Genomic DNA, 10,768 nt, shown 5'->3' with positions numbered 1-10,768 from the left:
AATCCCATTATTGTTGTTTTTATAAAAACAACGTTTGTTTATGAGTGGAGAACGATGGTAATGTTTACCAGGGGGTAAGGCAGGGAATACCTAGGTTTCGGAAAGAGCCACCAATCCTTTTTTTTTAAATAACTTCTGGGGAGAATATCCCAGACAAGAAACAAGGGAACTGATGAGGATTGGTGGCTCTTTCCGAAACCTAGGTATTCCCTGCCTTACCCCCTGGTAAACATTACCATCGTTCTCCACTCATAAACAAACGTTGTTTTTATAAAAACAACAATAATGGGATTTCGCCTGACGATTTTGCAACAACATTAAACCTAGTTCTTAAAATCGATTCTCAAGCCAAAATTAATGCATTGTACATATTTGGTACACTTAATGATCGAATTAAAAAAAAAAAAAACAGCTTAGTTCGTCTATCCTTGGCAACATCAAAAACACTCATTCCATACTTTAGATTTCTAGGTCTATTCCTTCTCTATTCTATTCCTTCTTCCTTAGAACTTTTAGGTGCATATTCGCAAAGACATCACCATATCTCAACACTACCTCACAAAAAGTGGCCCTAATCATACCTTCTTATGTACTAAATATTGTATTGCCAAGTTACCGGCACCCTGTACACCTCCATTCTTATACCCTCCAGCATTCTATGGAGGGTATATTTACATTGTCATTCCGTTTGTAACTCCTCGAAATACTAATTTTAGACCCTACAAGGTATATAAAAAAACTGTAACAAAGTCAAACGCATAATTTTTATTATACCCTCCACCATACTATGGAGGGTATATTAACTTTGTCTTTCCGTTTGTAACTCCTCAAAATACCCATATCAGACCCAACAAAGTATATATATTCTTGATTAGCGTAAAATTTTAAGTCGATTTAGCGATGTCCGTCTGTCTGTCCGTCTGTCTGTCTGTCTGTTGTAATCACGCTATCTTTCGAATGAATTGAGATAGATGGCTAAAATTTTACACACATGTTTATTTTTGCAGTAAGCAGGTTAAGTTCGTAAATGGGCCATGTAGGTCCACGTTTTCATATAGCCCCCATGTAACGGTACCTCCCTATATTCGGTATTTTGATGATTTTAGCGACATTATTCACGGGAATTGTTTCAAATTTGGCGTTTGAAGTTCAAAATGGATACTACACCCTAAGACGGAAAAATGTCTGTGCAGGTCCACGTCTTCGTATAGCCCCCATGTAACGGTACCTCCCGATATTCGGTATTTTGATAATTTTAGCGTTATTATTCACGGGAATTGTTTTTGAAATTTGGTATTTGAAGTTCAAAATGGATACTACACCCTAAGACAGAAAATGGGCCATGAAGGTCCACGTCTTCATATAGCCCCCATATAACGGTATTTTGATGATTTTAGCAACATTATTCACCGGAATTGTTTCACAATTGGTATTTGAAGTTCGTTATGGGAACTACAGTCTGTGACAGAAAATTGTCTGTGCGGGTCCAGGTCTTCGTATAGGCCCCATATATCAGTACCTCCCTATATTCGGTATTTTGACGATTTTAGGTACAATGCCCACCGAAATTGTTTGAGATGTGGTATTTGAAGTTCGTAATGGATGCTACAGCCTGCGTAACGTCGGGTCTTCGCACAGCTCCGATATAACGGCACCTCCTTTTATACGATATTTTGTTTATTTCAAGTTTCGAATTTGAATATGGTAATGGCTTATGACAAACAATGCCTATGTATGTCCACGTCGTATAGACCCCAATATAACGGCTATATTCGGTATTTTTAAAATTTCGATCAAGTCGCTTCTTTACTTTTCGAGCCATTTCTGCTGATGTTGCTGTTTTCTTCCGTCCACCTTCTTAACGTCGGGCTACGCACTAGTATCACGGTAACGAGCGATGGCACGAGACACAAAAGATTTATTCACATTTAAATGCTGGAGTTCTCTAACGATAGCCAGTTGCGGTTTTCCAGCCAAATATAAAGAAATCACACTATCACGCTTGAATTCCATAAGCTGTCACTGGAATAATTTATCAGCTGTCGGTTGCAGTTTTTTCATCTCATATTTATATTCGGTATTTTGAATTGTTTGGAATTTCGTATTTGAAGTTTCTAATAGGTACTACAGCCTGTGACAGAAAATTGTCTATGCAGGTCCAGATCTGCTTATAGCCTCGATATAATGGTACCTCCCTATTTTTGGTACTTTGATAATTTTAGCCACATTTTTCACCGGATATTTTTTCAAGTTTCAGGTTTGAATATTGTAATGGCTTATGAAAAAAGTTGCCTTTGCAGGGCCACGTCTTCGTATAGATCCCTGTCTACGGGTTAAAGTACTCATGAAGAACTCTTTGTGTAAAATTTCAGATAATTCCATTGACAAATGTGGCTAAAAGCATCAAAATACCGAATATCGGGGGATACCGTTATATGGGGGAATTACGATATTGTGAACCGATGTATTTTCGGAATCATCTTTGAAATTTACCCTGATCAAGGATATATATGTTTTGTTATTATTTCGATGAGTTACAAACGAAATGACGAACTTAATATACCCTCCATACTATGTATGGGCGGAGGGTATAAAAAATCAAAAGCTAGTTCAAATTATTGACATTTTTCTTCGAGTGTAACCTCAGAAACGTTTTCTGGGAATTATTTAAAATTTATTGTAACAGATTAATACGTTTAATTTAATTTGTTTCATGAGAAACTATAAATTAAAAATGAGTTTACTAAAATGAAATTCATAAAATAAAACTAAATTTGTTAAAAATTCTCTGCTATGCCACCACATATATGAGGCAATGCACATTAATCTAAACAAGATATGCCTAAATACTTAATACTTGTGATTGACTCTATTTCATGGTTCATTGCACCAGTTCCGAAACGTATGAGTGATTTCATATCACTCATACGCTGAGTTTCCATACAAACACCCTTAGTTCACGGAATTAAGTAAGGAACTATTTCGTTCGATCGAAATAGATATGCATAACTCTATGCTATAGTCACCGCGAATGGATTTATTTTTACATCAATTTATACCAACACATATTTAATTTTTCCAAGTATTGTATTTTCCAAGGATTATATACAAATATCAAATTTTATATCTTATCATAGTTCCTGTCTTTTCATATTTTAGAGAAATGATTAAAAAAAAAACAGACTTGCTCTTCGTCTAAAATGTGCAGATATGCAATGTCTCTCATAAATATTTTTCACTGACAATCTAAAAATATCCCAAAAGCACTGGCTTGCATTATCCATAATATATTTAACTATCAAAAAGTTAATATATTATTAAAACACAGCATCATACAATTTTTGCTGCAATGTATATATAAAAAAAATTATAATTTATATTTAGTTATATTTCATGTGATATTTATGCCATTGGGACTAACACTGATATTAATTTAATATGATAATTTATTAGTTTTTTATATCTAAAAGTAGAAATACAATATTAACACGACCACACCTGACCAATGGTTAATTATTAAAGCTGGTGGTCAAATGAACGAAATATGTGACCAATAAATAATAAATATTATTAGGTTGAAATTAAAATTGAGTTGTTTCTAAGCAAAAATATGGAACATTTATTTGTTTATGTCTATAATGGAAAAATGCTTTTTTGTTAAGCAAAAAAGAAAAAAACGGATTTTCCAAAAAATAAAATCCAGTACATAATCGAAACTATCTCGAAAGCCGCTAGAGCTATGGATTTGAACATTTAAATTGTGCTAACATTTAAAGAAATGTGCTAACATTTTAAGATTATGATCCTAAACCTTGACCAAGTAAATTTTTAAAACAAGTAAACAGAGCCATGGTTAGAAGGTAAAAGTGTTTTAAAATACCTGTACCTATTTTTAAAGCCGTGGGCTTCAATATTTAAACCGTGGGTTTCAACTGCGTGGATGTGCTATAGAAATCTATTAAAAAGTATATATCAATCTTATCGACATGTAAGGGATCAAATTAATTTTTAATATGGTAAAAATCGTACCGAAATCTTCCAGTCAAATGTGCAGTAATTTGGAATTTACTGTAATTTGTATACTATATAATTGAGGGCTGAATGATTTAAGAATAGCCAAAGTTAATTACTTTTTTAAACCCATTAGCACCTTAGATAGTGCATTAGAGTCCTCATAAGTCTCCCTAACCATGTCGGTCTGTTTGTCCGCCAAAAGGTGGACTTGAGAGGGTATTATTACATGGAGAAAATTCTAAAAATTGTAGATATGTTGAAATTTTTGTGTACGATTTTCACCAATTTGGGGGTTACAATTTCAATAGAATACAACATTTTCTTTTCTGACCACACATTAGATGTGAAAGTGGACTTGGGGATACTCCAATGTGGGGACTTTATTTAAATAAAATCCTATGTGGCAATTATCTGTATGGTGGTTCCCTACCCCAGGGTGGCATAAAATTTTTAGCCAAATCAATTGGTGAATGTGGTCAAGACCAATATGGGCCCTACTTTGAAAATTTCAAATTTTATGCGAAGAGGTTCTCAACCCCCTTAGAAACAAAAATGCCAAATAAGGGCCAAAAAATGAAAAAAGTGACCAAGACCCCAAAAATAGCTTAAATCATACGATGGTTATATAAATAGGAAATCGGGTTGCACAATAATCCGTGAGTTATGACCGATATCACGACCTGCAAAAGCGATTTAAGGTATCTTGAATGTTTGGGAAGAAGGATAGAAATCCTTTTCTTACTAATAGTCCCATTCGCTCTACTATTTTGCACCTCTTAAATTTGGTATTTTACTGATTGTACTCTCAAAGAATTTTGCATTTTGAGCTCTCATTGGATTTTTCGGTAAATCACAAAAAATTCACTGAATTCAATATGATAATACAAATTGAAAAAAATTGACAAAGAAGAATAACATATTGAAAAAATCTTCAACTTGTTCGCTGATTTTTTACAGCAAATGTTTAAAGATCCTTACAAAGTTTATCAATAGAATGTGTTATTATTTTAAAATTCAATTCCATTAAATTTTTTTTCGATTTTTTTCCGATTTGACAATTTCTGCAATTAAATCTCTTTTTTCGTGATTTTTTAGCGATTTTGAAAAAGTAATTATCTTTTAACTTTGGTGTGACCGCGTTAAATTAAAATTCGATATCATCTATTCCGTTTCGCCACCACATAATTCGGTACTACACTTCCATGTAACCCGCCATCAATTTCAGTTCTCAAGAAATCAAGTCAATTAAATAAATTGGTATTAATATTCGAATTCAAAAATAAATTATAAACAAGTAAAAAAGCAGTAAGTTCGGCCGGGCCGAACTTTGAATACCCTCCACTATTTGGAACGAATTAGAAAATTTTCAAAAAAAATAAAATCCAATAAAAATTCGATATATGGGGGGAAATACGATATTGTGGACCTATAAAGACAAATCTATGTCTGCGTGTAAAGTACTCACAAGGAACTTCGTGTGTGGATTTTCAGACAATACGATTGGAAAATATGGCTAAAATCATCAAAATACCGAATATCGCGGGGTACCGTTATATGGGAGCTATACGTTATCGTTAACCTATATATAGAATTCTCTGTCGGTGGGTAAAGTGCTCACAAAGAATCCCTTGTGACCATTCCGTTGAAACATATGGCTAAAAACATCAAAATACCGAATATCGGGGGTACCGTTATATGAGGGCTATACAATATCGTGGATCTATATAGATAATTCTCTGCCGAGGTATAAAGTACCCACAAGGAACTCCTTGTGTGGATTTTCAGACAATTCCGATGAAAAATGTGGGTCAAATCATAAAATACCGAATATCGGGAGGTACCGTTATATGGGGGATATACGATATCGTGAACCTGTATAGACAATTCTCTGCCGAGGTATAAAGTACCCACAAGGAACTCTTTGTGTGGATTTTCAGACAATTCCGTTGAAAAATGTGGGTAAAATCATCAAAATACCGAATATCGGGGGGTACCGTTATATGGGGGCTATACGATATTGTGGACCTATATAGACTATTCTCTGCCGAGGTATAAAGTACCCACAAGGAACTCCTTGTGTGGATTTTCAGATAATTCCGTTGAAAAATGTGGGTAAAATCATCAAAATACCGAATATCGGGGGGTACCGTTACATGGGGGCTATACGATATCGTGGACCTATATAGATAATTTTATGCCGAGGTATAAAGTACCCACAAGGAACTCCTTGTGTGGATTTTCAGACAATTCCGTTGAAAAATGTGGCTACAATCATCAAAATACCGAATATCGGGGGGTACCGTTATATGGGGGCTATACGATATTGTGAACCTATATAAATAATTCTCTGCCGAGGTATAAAGTACCCACATGGAACTCCTTGTGTGGATTTTCAGACAATTCCGTTGAAAAATGTGGCTAAAATCATCAAAATACCGAATATCGGGGGGTACCGTTATATGGGGGCTATACGATATTGTGGACCTATATAGATAATTCTCTGCTGAGGTATAAAGTACCCACAAGGAACTCCTTGTGTGGATTTTCAGACAATTCCGTTCAAAAATGTGGGTAAAATCATCAAAATACCGAATATCGGGGGGTACCGTTATATGGGGGCTATACGATATCGTGGACCGATATAGCCTATCTTCGAACTTGACCTGCCTGCAGACAAAAGAGAGATCTGTGCAAAATTTTGGCTTCCTATCTTAATTCGTTTAGACTGTAGCGTGATTACAACAGACGGACAGACGGACGGACAGGGCTAAATCGTCTTAGAATTTTACGCTGATCAAGAATATATATACTTTGTTGGGTCTAAAATGATTATTTCGATGAGTTACAAACGGAATGACAAAGTTAATATACCCTCCATACCTTTTTTGGTGGAGGGTATAAAAACACTACAAATGTACATTAGAAAAAATTAAGTCAAAATGGAAAAAAATCATGCAAAATAAAACATTACTATTGTACATTTGGAAAGTCAAAATGAAAATGTTAATGTATTACATTTTTACGCGATTTTTTTGGGTATTATCCTTTTCGGAGAGGAGATAATTCCGAATTTGTGTGAATCGTTAAAATCAGTCCAGCGGTTCTTAAGTTATAAGCGTAGTAACTAACACAACTTACATATATATATATATATATATATATATATATATATATATATATATATATATATATATATATATATATATATATATATATATATATATATATATATATATATATATATATATATATATAGAGATTTGGTTGCAAAATAAATGCAAAATTTCGACGTAAATGGGTAACAAATTGTACAATTTTGTGATAAAACTGTATTGTCCTACTATTTTAGAATCCATCTCGTGGAACAACCCCGAACTTCCATTCTTGTTTCGCGGGTTTTCCAATATAATAATTCTGTTAAAAAAAAATAAAAATAAACAAAGCCTACTATTTAAAAGTCTATTTGATACTATAAGACTCCAACACAGAGTTGCATTTTTTAGTTTCTTTGAAGTTGAGAAAACTTTCTTATTTACCCATCTGTATTACCATATACCACTATAACACTGTGCACCACAAAAAAATATAAACGGGGGAAAAACAACAGATTATTAAAGTAGAGCTACATGGAGGAAGACACGTGTATCGGCGTTTTGAAGTTTTACATCACAAAGTAACCTTAACAAGGGGGACAAGTTGAACCGGTCAAATGTTGATAAGGCTCTTGTGTATGATATCCCTATATTTTCACATATATTTCGCAGATTCATTGGTACAAAAAATAGGTCACATCGATCCACTTTATGGAATAGTCGCTTGTAAGTTTTTGCGTTCTCGCCATTTTTGTACCATCCGTTATATATTCCGTTTGTAACTCATCGAAACAATAATTGTAGACCGAGCAAAATTAATCTTGATCAGTATAAAATTCTTAGACAATTAAGCCATGCCCGTCCTTACATCGGTCCGTCTCTCCGTCTGTTGTATTTATGCTACAGTCAAAACAAAATAAAGTAGGAAGCTAAAACCTTGCACAGATCTCTCATTTTTTTACAGGCAGGTCAAGTTCGAAGAGCTCGTATTGGGTATCAGGGAAAATTTTCTATGCAAGTTCAAATCTTCTTATAGCCCACATATAACGGACCTCCATTTATTCGGTATTTTGATAATTCTTAAAATTCGTAATTATTACTACAGCCTATGACAAAAAGTTACTTATACAGGACCAAATAATGGGTTTCCCTTCAGCGTCATTTGTGACGGATATTTTGTCTTCCCTCCCTACCTATTTTCGGTATTTTGTTGATTTAAACGACACTATTCGCCGGGAATGTTTCAAATTTGGTATTTGAAGTTCGTAATGGATACTATAGACTATGACAGAAAATTGTCTGTGCACGTTCACGTTTTGGCATAGACCAATATACTTCCCTATATACGGTATTTTAATGATTTTAGCTACATTATTAAGTGAATTTTTGTTTCAAGTTTCGTATTTGAATATGACAATGTCTTATGACAAAAGTTGTCCATGCAGGTCTACGTCGTCTTATAGACCTTAATATAAGGGCTACATTCGGTATTTTTAAGATTTTAACAGAATTTTTAACGGATTTTATTTTTTTGAAAATTGCCAAATTCATTCCTCCATATCCAAGTTCGACCTGACCGAACTTACAACTTTTTTTATTTTATTTTATTTATTTATTTTTTTTTTGAAAATTTTCTAGTTTCATCAAAATTGTGCGGGGTATTAGAAGTTCGGACCGGCCGAACCCAGCTAATTTTTTAAGTGTCTCAACTATGTTTTATCAAATTTTGGCATTTTGAGTTGTTAGTATGCAGAGTCGTACAAAAAATTATCAATGGGGGGGACCTATCTTGATATAGTAGTTATATAATGAGTTATCGTGGGGGTCAAGCCATATTGATTGTTGGCTTAGGCCCCATATGTAAGGTGAAAGCCCACATTAAAAACCCAGTAAAGAAAGTCTTAAAGTCGGGCGGGGCCCACTTTATCATACCCTACACCATTTTGCTAATTTAGTAGAGCTGCGCACAACAATTAAAAGTTTTTTTGCCGAAGCATGTGTATCTTTTAAATTCGGACTTGTATTGCCCATTTGGTGCAAACTTAATTTGAAATCAGATAAAGATATATATGGGAGCTATATCCAAATCTGAACCGATCTCGATAAAATTTGGCAAAGATACTTCTGAGCTGTATTTGATATATTTCCCTGAATATCGTTGTTACGGAATGCATATTACGGCTGTGGGTAACAAATATGACAAATCGGATGAACAATATATATGGGAGCTATAGCTATATCAGAACCGATCTTCAGCAAATTTGACATACTAGCTTCTATACTCAATTCGGTCGTAAGTGCCAAATTTCATACAATTTGGGCAAATATTAGACGTTTGGTGCACAATAAAGGTAAATCGGACGAAGTTATATATGGGAGCTATATCTAAATCTGAACCGATCTCGATAAAATTTAGCAAATGTATTTCTGAGCTGTATTTGGTAGATTTCCACAACTATTGTTGTTACAGAGTGCATATTACGGCTGCGGAGGACAAAAATAACAAATCGGATGAACAATATATATGGGAGCTATATCCAAATCTGAATTCGATCAAATTTGGCGTACCTATTTTCAGGTCCAATCTGATCGTACGTGCAAAATTCCATACTATTCGGACTGATATTACAAGTTTGGTGCACAATTATCTCCAATTTCAATAGGGTTCGTCCTTGGGCCAAACAAATGATCTGTGCAAAATTTCATCTGGATCGGGAAATAAATGCGACCTGTACTTTGTTTACAAAAATACATGGACAGACGAACGGACGGACGGACAGGCGGACGGACATGCATGCATGCATGCATGCATCGATCGATTCTATGCAGATCATCAAAACGAACTATGGGTCTATCTCGTTTCCTTTTGCCTGTTACAAACAAATGCACAAAGACATAATACCCTGACCACCTTGTGGTGTAGGGTATAAAAAATTAATTTAATGACCACTGCATACATATGCAATTAACTAGTTATTCATACAACATTTGGAATTTACATTTCACAGAGTTCGAGGAGGTATCTCTCTTTGAAATGTAATTTTCAATTTTAATATAACGTCCATATACCCAAAAGCCTCCATTTCCGTTCGCCACTATCAACGAAATTGAAATGAAATCTTAACAGCCTTTTTTATTTATTATTACTATCTGATAAAGGAACTAAAGTTCTAATAATAAAACAAGCGTATCCGCAAACTTAGCTTTCCGGTAAATATTTAACAAATAATCTCCAACTATTTCCAAGGACGATTTTCCGTTTCACAAATATTTGTAATCTCTGTGTGAGTGGAGAGGAAAAGGAAAGATTTCTTATTTTGTCGTCGTCGCAATCGTCGTCTTTGGGCAACAATTTTTAATTAATTTCTTTCGTTGGGCTTAGTTTCCTGCATTGCCTGTTAGCTTGGGTATATAGTGGAGCGTGGAGGGGCAGACCACATTTAAAGTTTATTGATTTAATTTGATAATATCTCGGTAGCAGATAGTTGGAAAATCTGAACAACAACAAAATGTTAATGCTTCTTTAAAATACCAGAGGATGGGAAAATGACTTGGAGAATTTGTATGTGTGTGTTACACATTTTATTTGTGGGTCCAAAGAATCCGCAATCCCAAATTTTGCTGCTATATTTAGTTTATAGTTTCAAAAGTAATTTTCACCA

Source organism: Musca domestica, unplaced genomic scaffold (assembly GCF_030504385.1).
Source record: "Musca domestica strain aabys unplaced genomic scaffold, Musca_domestica.polishedcontigs.V.1.1 3, whole genome shotgun sequence".
Taxonomy (NCBI): Eukaryota; Metazoa; Arthropoda; class Insecta; order Diptera; family Muscidae; genus Musca; species Musca domestica.
This window is presented reverse-complemented; position numbering follows the sequence as displayed.